The following is a 15,521-nucleotide window of genomic DNA, read 5'->3' as shown; positions in this document are numbered from 1 at the left end:
CATAGGTCAAACAAGCCCAAAGGACCTTGGAGAAAAAATTTCAGAATTTTTAAAGAATTAAAAGTATTTTTAAATAATTAAAAACAAATGCAAAATCAATTAAATCATGAAAAATATTAATAATGGTCCAAAAAATAATTTTAATTCAGAATATGAAAGAGGAAATTATTTGAAATTTTTTTGGTGAAACTCTCATATTTTTTGGATCAATATTAAAATTAATATGAATTAATGAAAATAAAAGGAATAAAAGAAAATCAGAAAAATAACAAAAAACGTGGACCACTTGATCTCCCTCATTAATTGAGGTGGCAGATCAAGTGGCCACCAGCGCACGTTCCATGGTGGACTTGAGTCGACGCGATATAGGCTTGGTATTTAAAAGCAACGCACGAGATTAAAACAATTTGAAAAGGATCAATGGCTCTGAACCATGCCAACACATCACCGGCGTCCAAAGGCCGGTCATCTTCTCCGGTGACCCTGGCCGGACTAGTTCACTCATCACCATCAAGAAAATGAAAACGGAGGACATGATCTGAAAGAGAAAATGGCGTAGAGCACGAATCTGACCTTAGTTTTAACTAACTCCACATATATAGAAAGATATGAGCAGTTGAATTTTGAGGTGTGTCAACTGAGTTACTTCGTTTTGACCTTTAAGCAACTCAATCTTCTTGCCTACATTGGTATGACTTCGGACAACCAAAGATCCAAGAGAATTGAGTGGAATTAAGAGAGAATCAAAGAGATGAAATTTTCTGGAAAATACCTTCAATGCAGGTCTGGATTCAACTGTTCTTGCTTTGGCTCGTGCTTGATCTTGCTCAGGATGCTTGCAGGAGTAGATTAGAATGTACAAAAGGTCTTGGATTCCTGGAGTTTTGAATCTCAAAACAGTGAGAACTCAACTCAATTTCCAAAGGAAATTCTCAGGTTTATCCTCTCAAATGGAAGGGTTAGGGGTTTAGGATCAAAGCTGGTGCGAATGTGTGTTGAATTTTGAGCATATGAAGCTCTATTTATAGCTGAATCATGTGATATTTGCACCTTCCAAATGACTTTCCAAAATTGGCAATGAGTGATGCATGTGTGCATGGGCGTGTACAGGCCCATGAGATCATTCCATTTGATCCACAATTAAGTATGAGTAAGTCTGAAATCAACTTGGAATGCAAGGCAAATGTATATGGAAGCTTGAAGTTTGATCTTTGCCAAATGATGATATCATGTTCAAGCCATATGCAGCCCTAGCAAATATTATCCAAAATGGATGAAATTGGACTTTTTGGAAAGGTTAGATCAAGAGGAACAACTTCATGTTCAACACTTTTCCATTTGAAGCTTGTATCATGATGAATTTTGAGGTGGAAGTTTGGAAATATCAACATATCAAAAAACATTCTAAGTGTCAAGCCATATATCTTAATATTCCACCTTGCTTAACTTTTTATGTGAGCTTCAAATGAGAAAAGTGTATTTATAAAAGTTGTATATCTTTCAAAGACCTTCAAAATTGTCACCAATTTCATGTCATTTGGATTTGAAATGATAGAGTTATGCATTTTTGAAGTTTGGAAAAATCACTTGTTCAATGGTATAGGTCAAAAGTGACCTATAATGTAACCTCATATCACATGCTCATAAAAGTTGAATTAGCTCTCACTCCAAACATCAAAATTGAATTAGACATATTTAATTTTATTGTGCAACTTGTAAATATTTCATCTCATAAAAATTGATCAAGTTATGGCCTTGGGAAGTTGACTTTCAAATTAGGGTTTAGACAAAATGACCTATAATGTTTCAACATATAAAAAGATTTTCCAAGCAAAACTAGCTCTAGGTCTTAACAAGAAAGTTGTTTGGAATGTCACTTAGAGAAAAGTTTCTCTTGGAATCATTTTAATATGGTGAAAATTGTAGGAGATAGGGTCTAGGGAGACCCAATTTTGATCAGATGAATTCATCTGGCCAACCACCATCAACCAACTTGCTAACCTTCAATTCCTTTGACTTTTTTGGCTCATGGTAGACCATATATGCAAAAGATGATGAATTTTGAAGTGTCCCTTGATAAATTTGATCAATTGGTGAGATAGCTTGTTGGAGAAGTTACTCAAGATACCTAGTCAAACTAGGGTTTTCAAGGCAAATCACCCTCAAACTCTTGAAGAAAACTTGATCAATAGAACATGTAGAGGTTATTGGGACTCATATATAATGCTAATAAACATTCTTGAATCAATTCATGGTTGTGCTCTTTGTCATGAGGGTCTCAACCCCTAGATATAAACTTGATGAATCAATGGAGATCATGCCCTACCTACAAAAGAGTTAGGCAAATGCGAAGACATATTTTTGGTATTTTGATTAGTAAAATGATAATATACAATTATGATACAATAACATAGTGCTTGGTGATCTCTCCCAAAACAAACCCAATGAAAGAGGGGGAAGGAGGATGCCAAGTTATGATCCAAATGCTAATGCTTATGATGAAATTGCATGAGGGATCTTAAGGTCAAAATTGGGGTCTTACAGACAGTTTCCCCTATTTAAGTATCTTCAACCATAGAATATGAAGAATGCTAATCTTCGTATGATCGCAGTGGGAGATAATTAAATACTAAAAGACCAAAATTTTGTCCCTTAATAAAATGATATGAGATTTTATGAATGCATGAATGACTCTTTTTTCATTCATTTTTTTTTGGTTTGATGGGTATATGACGTGAGACGAAATGAAACCTATCATGATTTTAATGATGGATGATAAACAGACTAGATAATGGATCTGTGGAGAATGATGGAGACATATGATAAAGGTGGCCCACAGAAAACAAAAAAATAAGGGTATAAATTCAATGGGGATAACAATCTTGCTGGATGAAAGACGACTGGAGAATATGCAAAAAGATTTTAACAACAGGTTCATACATGACCTGACAACACTGAAGTATTCAAAAAAAAATCAACAGGTTCAAACATGACTTGACAACACTTGAATATTGAAATAACACTCAATTAATAGGTTTAAACATGACCTGGCAGCATTAGGGAACATACAAAGAAGGTTTGAACAACAGGTCCAGGCATGACCTGATGACAACTTGAATATCAAGGAAAGTTTAGTCAACAGGTTCATACATGACCTGACAACACTGGAAAAACTCAAAGAATTCCATCAATAGGTTCATACATGACCTGGCCATTGGATGTTCAAAGATTTTCAATAACAGGTTCAAACATGACCTGATGATGCTGAAAAGCGTGCAATGCAAGTTTCATCAACAGGTTCATACATGATCTGACACTTTAAAATACATCTGACAGTTCTAGAGATTTCTCACAAGAAATTCATCCGATCAAATATTTTAGAGTTTCCTAACAACGAATTTATGCAAAACAAAGATAAACGGGAGTCTTCTTATAAGTAGATCATCCACGCAAAAGGCTACGATGATTCTTTACAAATAAATCAAAGAAAACCAATATCATTGGAGTTTTCTAACACGAAAAACCTCCAAGCTTCTGGGAATTCCTCAAGATGATGGGTCATACATGACTTTCACGGAACCATCACGAAAGACATGGTAATCAAACTCTCTGTATGTGTCGACAACAATTGGACTTTGACCGTAAGCAATAGATTACAACCAGCTTTTAACGGATAGGTGCCAACAACAATTGGACTTTGATCATAAGCAATGGATTACAACCAACTTTTAACGGATTTTGCCAACAACAATTGGACTTGACCGATGGCAATAGTAAAACAATTATCGACTACAATGGAGTTTGCCTACAACAACTGGACTTGAAATGATGTTGGTGACAACCAAACTTCAGATACCAATTGTGATTGTATTTACAATCGCAGTGACAATGATTCCAACGATAATTGGGTTTAAAATAAGTTCTAGTAACAACTGAGCTTGGAATAATGCTAGTGACAGCCGAATTTTACGAGACACCAATGAGCCTAGATATAATGCTAGGGAAGGGCATATGGATTCTAGAAGTGCGTCAGAAAAAAAATGACATGTTCGGGAATTCATCGGAGAGTAAAAGAAATGAATTTTGGAAATGCATCAGAATTATAGGTGATATTATGGAAATACAGCAGAATATAGAGACCTTCGGTAATACATCAAGGAAATTCTGGAAATACATCATAATACAAGACATACATATTCAAGAATACATCAGATAGGTGGGGAAACATCTGGAAATACATCAGACAAGTTATGGAAATACATCAATAAACAAAGGAGTAATTCGGGAATTCATCAAATAATCCAAAAAGGAAATGAACCTCATGGACAAAAAAATTTTATAGGTGCCAACTGAGTTGGACTTGAAAATGACTGTGAAAATCGGATGATGGTTTAAGGGCACCAAAGACAAACTGGAATTAGAGGTCAAAGGATATATGATCAACAACAAGACCTGGGTCAATGCAAAATGAGCGCGAAGTACATTTCGGATATGCATGATTTGAATTTGTTTTTATGCATGATATACGAATGATCATGATATGAAAATGCTGACACTTGAGTGGACTGGGAGTCTGTAAAGGCCTTTTATGAAGGTCATGATTCCTCAACACCGATAACTCAACCAAATATTTTGTGATAGATGTTGTCAAAGGAGAATTATGTCAAGTTTGACAGCCACAACTTAGCCAATGGGATCCTTTTAGAGGATTAATGAATCGTGGTAGCATAATTTTTGGGCACTCGTCTTAAACTCAATACTTGTTGACGTATGGCAGAATTTGTTTGAGTAGTTTGAAAGCATGAAGGGGGTCTTCCCCTCTATGGCTCATCTTGCCTCAGTTTTCTGGGTCTTTGAAAATGTTCACCTTGAAAGTGAGTTTGAAACAGCTTGACATGAGACGATCTCGAGATGGCTTGTCCCAATGTTTGAATATCGCAGTGATCTGACCCTGACTGACCAAAACCTGGAATGGTAGACTTCTCATTGATTGTCCTTGGCTAGTTAGACTCAATGAGCTTATGAGGTTGCTTACCCCAGTCTGAGTCTTGAAGCAAATTACTCTTGGCTAACTGAAACTTGGGGTGATTGGCTCAGATTGACTGATACTCAAAGTGATTTCCCCTGACTGGACTTCTTTCACTTTATAAAGTTCCTCAATTGTATATTGTTGGAATTTATTTAATGCTAAGTGTTGACTAACAAATAAGATTGTTCATTCAAAAATGGTAATTTTAATGTAGTGCAAATGCATTTTTTTTAAATAAGTCATTATTGAAATGATGGTGACATACAATGAACGGGTCAATGATCAAGACACAATGTTGATCTAGGTATTCACAGTGTGCAAGGTGATGTGATTAGCAAAGATCTTGTGGAGTTAGGTTAACACAACTTTGTTGTAGTATGCTTTCAGAATAAACCCTATCTCAATTAGGTCTTTCAAGGATTGTAACATGGTCTGGTTCACGGTTTTTTTGAAACAAAGGGATATAAGTATAAGATTTAATTTTAACCCACCCCTTCTTCTTAATGATCTCTAGTTTCTACGTGCAGTTAATTTGATACGCGCATTTGACTTCGAAGGTGTGAAGGTGTAAATGAGGATTCAAGATGAGAATTTCTTGAAATGACAGTCACCTTATTTTGTTTTTGTTGAGGATTTAGTGACCTTTTTTTATTTATTTTTTTATATCCCTATTTTTTGCCTGGACCACTTCTTTTAAGCTTTTGGCCCACCGAGATGCCCTAACTTTTGCCTAAGTCATTTTGTGGTATTCGACTTAGCGGACTTTTCTTTTTTTGATGAAGTTTTTTGACTGTCATGTTATTGGTTATTGAGGAACAACCACTATAATATTGGGTTTTTCACAACTTCTTTGACACTTCAAGCTGTGTACGAAGGATAGCATATGGTTGATCTCTTTAAGTGGGATGTTTCCTCTTGCAATTTAAATGCAAAGTTAGATTAACTGAACAAACTACTCTGCCCCTAGTTAAGATTAAGGGTTTTAGTTCCAAAAGAAATACTAACTTCAAGGCTCAGAGTGGTTGACTAAGGACTAACTCCTTATCTCTCTGGTGTTTGGGGATTTGAAACAATGCCTTACATCATAGGCAAGGTTTTCTTCAAAAGCATACCATTATAGGTCAAATTCAATATGTCTAATTCAACTTTTATGTTTGGAGGAAGTGAAAATTCAACTTGCAAATGCATGTGCCAAGAGGAAACATTATAGGTCATTTTGGGCCAATACCATTGAACAAGTGATTTTCCTCAACTTCTAAAATACATAACTCCTTCATCCCAAATCCAAATAAGGTCAAATTTGTGACTAAATTGAAGAGGATTGAAATAGATACAACTTTGATAAAGAAACATTTCTCATTTGAAGTCCATAGAAAAAGTTATTCAAGGTGGAAGAAGTGAACATTTGTCTTGGGACTTAGAAAATTTTCAAATATGTTTGATTTCCCAAACTTCCACCTCAAAACTCATCATTATCCAAGCTTCAAATAAGAATGTGTTCAACATGAAAGTTGTTCCCCTTGATCTCACCTTTCCAAAAAGTCCAAGATCATCTCATTTGGCCAAAGTATGAAGGACTTGCGCATGGGTGTAAGTTGAAGGACCATTTGGATGATTTCCATTTCCACTTTTCATACACAATTGTGTGGCCTTCCAACATGAATTCAGCATGATGCACACTCAATTATGGATCAGATCACATCATTTCATGGGCCTAGCACACGCCCATGCAACCATGCAAAGAGGATTTTCAAAATTTTCCAAATTTGGAAGTGTGCGAAAATCAATCTCATGGCCTATAAATAAGACCCTCATTGCTCAGAATTAAGGACCTCATGCCTAAGTTTTGAACCTGTAACCCCAAACCCTCACCATTGAAGGATAAACTTGAGGATTTTATTTGAAAATCGAGTTTCAATTCTTCATCTGTCTTGAGATTGAAACTCCAAGAGTCCATACTTCTCCTTGATCCATTTCACCTCCATTAAGCATCTGAAGCAAGGCCAAGCATAATTGAAAGCAAGATCGTGCCAATCTGAAGCTCCATTGAAGGTGAATTTTCGGAATTTTCATCTCTTTGATTCTCCCTCAATTCTTCACCATTCTTGTTGATTTTTGGTTGTCTGAAGTCCTATCAATGTAGGCAAGAAGATTGAGTTGCTTTTAGGTCAAATCGAAGCAACTCAGTTCATGATCCTCAAAATTCAAATCCTTGTATCTTTTTATATACTTGGAATTGGACAAAATTGAGGTCAGATTCGAGCTCCTGAGCATTTTTCTTTAAATCCATGTCTTTGTTTTTCATTTTGGTGATGGTTGATGGTGGACCAGTCCGGTAAGGTCCACCGGAGAAGAAGACCGGAGCCCTAGCTCCGATGATGTGTTGTCGCACATCTCAGCCATAGGATCCAGTTGAAATGTTTTAATCTCGGCCCTTGCTTCTGATTACCAAGCGTGTGGCGCAATTGACTAAGGTGTTTGTGGAACGCGCGCGGTTGGCCATCAGATCTGCCACCTCAATTAATGAGGGAGATCTGATGGCCCTCCTTTTTTTATTTTTTTTTATTTTTGTGTTTAATCTATTTATTTTGATTAATTCATATTAATTTTGTTTTTAATCCAAAAAATATGGGACTTTCACCCAAAAAATTCAAATACTTTCCTCTTTCATTTTATGAATTAAAATTATTTTTTGGATTAATTTTGATATTTTTCATGATTTAATTGTTTTTATGCATATTTTTAATTGTTTAAAAATACTTTTGACTTTTCAAAAATAATGAAATTTTTTGTCTAAGGTCCTTTGACCTTGTTTGACCTAGGATAAATCTCTTGGCAATTTATTTAGTGTTTTGAAGAGGTTTAAGGTTTTTGATCAAACATAATTTAATTTAAATGCATTTTAATTTTGATTTTTAATTAATTACTTGTGTAGAAATTATGTTGAGCCATTTTTATTGACTTGTGAAGTTTCACTGTGTTTGGGCCTTGGTCAAGGTTGATTTGACTTTTGTTGGATTAAAATCATTGGATTTAAGGGATTGATGAAATGTATATTTCATCTCCCAAAATGAATGAATGATTTTAAAATTCCTCCCTTGACCAATTTGCGTTGATCTCATCTTCCCTCCCTCTTCATCTTCAATCTCATTTTATCCCGTCCCTTTCACTGACCAATGAAGTCTCAATATCCTAAGGATAATTGGTTCATCAATAAATTTATGTTAGATGAACCAATACAAGTATGGATGAGATTAGGTTCATCCTTTGATCATTTTCTTTTTATGTGTGGTATGTTTTAGGAGTATGGTTCATTATACCATATCTCTAACATGCGTTAACACCAAAATTTCTATTGCCCGACCTCAGATAGTTGTGACTTCTACATAAGTCCAATTACGATTGTTTAACATAACGTTAAATTTTGATCCAAAGGCATAACATTCTAGTAAGTGAGATTGTAAGTCTCCCCCCTTTCATGGTATTGTATGGAAACTTGGCCTTTTTTCCTTCCTTTGGAAGATGTCTTGGTTCAAGGATCCATGCTTGTGAATAGAGGGTTGAATGTTCTCCAAAGAATGACTTAATCAATTGAAAATCAAAACTTCACTAACATCTAATCAACTAATATTTGACTAACTCTTATTATTCTTGCTTTTAATTTCAAGTCATTTACTTTATGCAATTTAAATTCAAGCTATTTACCATTTCATTTGCCATTTACATATCATTTAACTTGCTTATGTTTATGTCATTTTCACTTTGCTCACTTGAGCCATATATTGTGATTGTATATATTTGTTTGTGTATCTTGATTGTGTTTGTGGTCTTTGGACCTTAAAAATACTTAATAAACAACAAAAACCCTAAAAAATGTTTGTGTGGACTGTTGGATTTGATCTGAGCTTTGGACTTAGAATTAGGCAACATTCCCTATGCAAAAGGACTTGGCCAATGCGAACATTTCTGAGACCAAGTTATTGTGATTTGAGCTTTCATCTGATGCAAGTATTGGGATCTATATGAATTCATCTGCTATATGGTCCTGATGCAACTGTTACTTTGAACCTGTGTCTAATGTCTTATTTTGAGCCAATCAAGGAGTAGTTCATCTGATACATGGGAAGATTAAGAAGAAGACTGTGAAGTTGCTTGCTTGGATGTGGCTATCTTTATTTGATACCTTGCTCTTCATCTTGATACTTGTTTATTCATATTGCTTGATTCTAAAGTCCAAAGGAAAAGTGGGTTTTGATATGACATTCTTGTCTATTGGATTGCATCCCATTGGTCAGATCTTGTTAACTCTTAACTTTTAAATTCTTGCTTAGGATTAGTCTCTTCATCTCCTCCCATTCTCTTAAATTTCAAAATCTCTCCCCCTTTTTTCAAAATCTTTTTTGCTTGTGATTTCTAAACTTAGACTTTGTTGCAAATTAGAAACTTTGGCCTTATGCCATTGCATTTTTAAAAAAAACTCTTTACTTAAATCAAACTTGTAAATGAACTTAACCATATTGACTTAAAATTTCAAAAGACAAAAAGAACTAACACTCATTCAAACTCTTTTTTGGCCTTTGTTCCTCTTTTAAATTTAAATTTTGATTAAAAGCAATTCGCTCACTTTGAAATTGATACCACGGACTACGAGGTTTTGATCCCTCTTTTTATGTTGGTATGTAGGCACAAGTCTGAAGGTCTTGTCAAACACAAAAATATAATTAATGAATTCTTCTCTCATCCCCACACTCTATTTATTGCAAACATCTTTTATACCAAAAACACAAACACACATAAAAAAGGGCTCCCTAGGAGTACCTAGGACACTTTCGGTGCTAACACCTTCCCTCTGTGTAACCAACCCCCTTACCTGTAATCTCTGGCATTTTATTAGTTTTTATCTGAAAACTTCTTATCTTTGGATTTTATTCGTGATTTTCCCTTTTCCTTTGGAAACAATAAAAGTGCGGTGGCGACTATGGTTTTATTGATGTTAAGTTTATCCATAGCTTAATGGTCATGAATTTATCGCTATAGAAATTAAGTGGCGACTCTGCTAGGGAGTAGTCTCCAGTGGGTTTAGCCTACTTTTTTATGTGTATATAATTGTATATTTGATGTCTGTATACTTGTTTTGTGTGATATAATCTGCTTGTTGTGCTTGGTGATCTCTGAGTGGTGAGATAAGTTCTAACCCGAACTTGAGTGCAATTAAGATAGGAGGATGGTATAGTCATGTTCGAATTGTGTGGAGTAGTCCTTAACAAGTTGGCTTGAGACCCATCTACTCAGTGGAGACCCTTTTGGAGCTATTGATGTCACACAAGTTATTTGTGGTTAGACATTACTTTCTCTGATTTGGGGTCCGAGAAGCTGAGGATCGTAGAACATTTAACCCAACTTGGCCTATTTAGGATGTAGTGTGGAGACTGTTCAAGTGTAGACTTGATAACAATTGTTACGCGATACTACATTCAGACGAGTTTCTCTTGAGAATATTATGGGTTGATGAGTCTGTCATCCTAACTTATAATATCCGATAGATGGAATTAAGACTCTGGGAACTTTTTAGAACATGATTTACATGTTTTTATCCTTAGCACACTCCTTTGGGATGGTTCTTAACCTGACTCCATGCTCGTGAGTCACAATAAACCCTTGATTCTTGGTTGATCCAATCAAGTCTTGTCAATATCAATGGAACTTGGGTGTTGATAAGGTGAAAACCATAATCCACCAAAACCGATTATTGATCTTGACAATGAATTGATTCATCCCTTGACCTCTGTTTGTTTGCCTTATGTGTGATCCCTTATTTGTGATTGTTGCATTCATGCATTCATGCGCACCACGACATTTATCACACAAAAATAATTTCAAGGAATTGAGGTCTTATTTGCAAATACTTTCAGACCATAAATTATTAATGAAGGAACACTAAGACGTACAGTTTCAGATGTCCCGACTTAAAAGAGTTAAGAAAGTTATCATCTTTTGTATTAGATCCCTTGGACTTCAAGCAACGTTATGGGAAGCTTCTGTCTGTATTATCTGCTGATGTGGTTGAAGGACTCTTGAGTGTATTGGTTCAGTTTTATGACCTTCTCTACTGTTGCTTCACTTTTCCTGATTATCAGCTTATGCCTATGTTAGAGGAGTATGCCCATCTCTCGGGAATACCTGTTTCTGACAAGTTACCCTTTTGTGGATTGAAGGAAATTCCCAGATCTCATATTATAGCTGAAGCTCTTCATCTGAAGAAGTCTGAGATTGAGGCCCATTGGGTCAAGAAAGGAGGAATATTTGGATTAACTTCTGAGTTTCTCATAGGGAAAGCTACTGTCTTGGCTCAAGCCGGTAGTGTGGATGCTTTTGAAGCTATCTTTGTGTTTCTCATCTATGGTTTGGCTTTGTTCCCTAACATTGACGATTTTGTTGATGTTAATTCCATTATAATCTTCTTAATTGGGAATCCTTTACCTACTTTATTAGGTGATGTGTACTTCTACTTGCATTTGAGGAATTCTAAAGGGGATGGAACTATTGTGTGTTGTGTTCCTCTTCTGTACAAGTGGTTTATTCTGCACTTGCCTCAGGCGCCTACTTTTGTGGAGAACAAACAATGTCTACGGTGGTCTCAGAGACTTATGTCCCTCACTAATGATGATATAGTTTGGTATGAATCCGCATTGAGTGGCTTGGATATTATCGACAGTTGTGGTGAATTCTCTAATGTGTCTCTCATTGGTACACAAGGAGGAATTAACTACAACCCTTCTTTGGCTCGTCGTCAACTTGGGTTCCCCTTGAGAGACAAACCTAATAACACTCAGTTAGAAGGTCTTTTCTATCAAGAGGGTAAAGATCCCCAACATTTGAAGCAAAATATAGTTCATGCTTGGCATAATGTGCATAGGAAAGGAAGATCCGAGATTGGTCCGCGCAACTGTGTAGCTTTGGAAGCTTATACTACTTGGGTGAAGAAGAGAGCTTTAGAGTTGAAAATGCCATATGCTTGTGAGAGACCTATGTCTATGGTTGTGGTTGAGCCATCAACTCTCCCTAACCAAGATGTAGAGGAGTTGGAATATGCATTCGCCAAGATGAAGCAAGAGAGAGATATGTGGAAAGAGCGGTTCCATGCTTTGAGCCAAAAGCATGATGAGTTGCAGCTTGAGTCTAAGGACAAAGATGCACTTATTGAACTTCTTGAAGACCGGGAAGTGATGAGACAGAGAGAAGGGTCCATCTTCCTCTAGTATGCCTCAGCCTTCTGGTGCTTGGAAGAAGATTGTTGACCAGCTTGTCCTTGAGAAGGCTCAGATGAAGACTTCTTTTGAGACCGAGATTCGACGCATCCGAAGGAAGTACGCGCCAGCAGCCAAATCATCTGACATTGTTGTTAGGGGATCCTTATGATGATTAGTTTCATTTTCTCTTGTATTTGGTTTCTGAAATTTTACTCAGTGTAATCCTTCCAAATTATATGAATAAAAGAGATTTTTATGGTTAATCAAATTGTTAATATTGTTATTATATATTTGAAAATAAAATAGTATGTTCCTTGAAAATAAAAATAAACAAAACATTGCATTTCATGTATCATTTGCATAAACAGGTTTTATTCCGCCAGATGTATTATCGGTTATTCTTTTGTGCTTCAGCCAAGCTGACTCACCGATACAACACACGCGCCAATCAATCGAGAATCATGGAGCACTTAGAGCAAGAGAATCGAGAACTGAAGGACAAGATTGCTCGTCTAACTGCTATGATGGAGTCTGTTCTAGCTGCTCAGAATCAGTATTCTCCAACTCTCGTAACTCCTCCTCCTCAGAGGACTGTCATTTCAGAGATTGTTGCCTCAACCATCCCTGTTACTGCTACTCAATTCGGTCCATCTATGCCCGCTGGATTCCCGTTGGGAATGCCACCAAATTTCATGCCTGAAGGGTTTGCACCTGCATTTGCTTATATGACGGCATCTAGCCTGGTCATGTCTGTGCCGCCTCCAATTGTTCACACTCTACCCCGTGTTGAGGACACCATCTATCATTTTGAGTCGTCTGAGGGCCCTGATGTTTATGAGAAGATGGATGAGATAAAGGATCGGTTCCTTGAGCTGCGAAAGGAATTGAAAATGTTGAGAGGAAAAGATCTATTTAGTAAGAGTGTTACTGAACTTTGCTTAGTGCCAAACGTTAAGATCCCGATGATGTTCAAAGTCCCCGACTTTGAAAAGTATAAAGGGAATACTTGTCCACTTAGCCACCTCGTCATGTATGCCAGGAAAATGTCAACTCAAACTGATAATGATCAGTTATTAATTCACTACTTCCAAGACAATCTGGCTGGTGCCGCTTTAAGGTGGTACATGGGGCTAGATAGTGCAAGTATCCACATGTTCAATGATTTAGGTGAAGCTTTTGTGAAGCAGTATAAGTACAATGTGGACATGGCGCCTGATAAAGACCAACTGAGGTCTATGTCTCAGAAGGACAAAGAGACATTCAAAGAGTATGCCCAGAGGTGGAGAGAGCTTGCTTCTCAGATTAATCCTCCATTGGAAGAGAAAGAGATGACCAAGATTTTCCTAAAGACCCTGAGTTCGTTTTATTATGAACAAATGATTGCTAGTGCCCCCAGTGACTTTACCGAAATGGTAAACATGGGGATGAGGTAAGAGGAAGGAGTCTATGAGGGACGTTTGTCTAAAGAAGAGGTGTCATCAAGCAAGAAATATGGAAGCAGTTTTTATAGAAAGAAGGAAGGAGAAGCCAATGCAGTATCAGTAGGGAGACATAGGAGGCCTCATGTCAAAAGAAATCCGGAACCGCGTCAGGATCATCACCAAGTCTCATCAGTTATTCCAGTATTTTCAAAAAATCAATCAGTACCAGTTCAACAACAACATCAACAACAGCCACAACAAAGAACAAACAACTACAACAATAACCGCAACAAAGAACAAACAACTACAACAATAACAATAATCAACAACAACAAAATTTTGAGAGGAAGAAGGTCACTTTTAACCCTATTCCCATGTCATATGCCAAACTTTATCCGTCTTTGGTTCTCAAGAACCTACTCAAACCAAGGAATCCACCTCAAATTCCAGAACCACTTCCGTGGTGGTATAAGCCCAAACTCCGTTGTGCCTTTCATCATGGAGCTCCCGGCCATGATATTGAAAACTGTTATCCGTTGAAGTATGAGGTCCAGAAGCTTGTAAAGAGTGGGATGGTGTCCTTTGAGGACCGTGCGCCGAACGTGAAAGCCGACCCATTTCCCGCTCATGGTAATTCCTCTATCAATATGGTAGATGGTTGTCCAGGAAATTTCAGAGTATTCGATGTACGACGTATTCGCAGGTCCTTGGTGGAGATGCATAGGACCTTGTGTACCATCAGTGATTGTGAGAACGACAATGATGGTTGTGCAATTTGCAGTGTAAACCCCTGTGGGTGTTTGATCGTCAAGAGAGATATCCAGAAGTTGATGGATGAGAATGTAATCCAGATTCAACAGTCGAGGGATATAGATGATGTGAATGTTATTGTTCCAGTGTTCAAGACCCCTGAGCGGGTAGTAACTCAATTTGATAGTAGCGGCAGCAACAACGTCAACAAATCGGTATCACCATTAGTGATACGGTTAGCAGGCCTCGTCCCGTATGCATCCGATAAAGTTGTTCCTTACTAGTATAATGCCACGACGGTGGAGAATGGTCAAGAGGTTCCATTGCCTATGACCAATTCTGTTGTGAATATAGCCGATATTGTGAAGGTGACCCGTAGCGTTTGAGTATTTGGTCCAGTATTTTCGAAAGAAGTGATAGAAGCTGTGTCGGTTGGTAAGAAGGTTGATGTACTTGCAGTAAACCCAGTTAGTGCTCCAATGTGTCAGTCTGGTGAATCCAGCAAATTGAAGCCTAATGATGAGGATGAGGTACTACGATTAATCAAGAAAAGTGAATTTAATATGGTGGACCAGCTGCTCCAAACTCCTTCGAAGATTTCAGTGTTGTCTCTGCTAATGAATTCTGAAGCGCACAGAGAAGCATTGCAAAGAGTGTTCGAGCAAGCCTATGTCGAGCACGATGTGACCGTTGATCAATTTGACCACATTGTGGCTAACATTACTTCCTGCAACAACTTGAGTTTTTGTGATGAAGAACTTCTCGAGGAAGGAAGAAATCACAATCTAGCACTACATATATCGATGAATTGCAAGGAGGATGCATTGTCAAATATGTTGGTTGATACCGGTTCTTCTCTGAATGTACTCCCCAAATCAACTCTGTCCAGATTATCCTACCAAGGAGCCCCGATGAGATACAGTGGCGTGATCGTCAAAGCATTTGATGGTTCTCGCAAGACTGTCATAGGAGAAGTGGATCTTCCAGTGAAGATAGGTCCGAGTGATTTTCAAATTACTTTTCAAGTAATGGATATCCACTTGGCCTATAGCTGCTTGTTGGGAAGGCCAT

The sequence above is a fragment of the Lathyrus oleraceus genome, chromosome 3, assembly GCF_024323335.1.
Source record: "Lathyrus oleraceus cultivar Zhongwan6 chromosome 3, CAAS_Psat_ZW6_1.0, whole genome shotgun sequence".
NCBI lineage: Eukaryota > Viridiplantae > Streptophyta > Magnoliopsida > Fabales > Fabaceae > Lathyrus > Lathyrus oleraceus.
The sequence above is the reverse complement of the archived record's forward strand: the minus strand, read 5'-3'. Positions refer to the sequence as shown.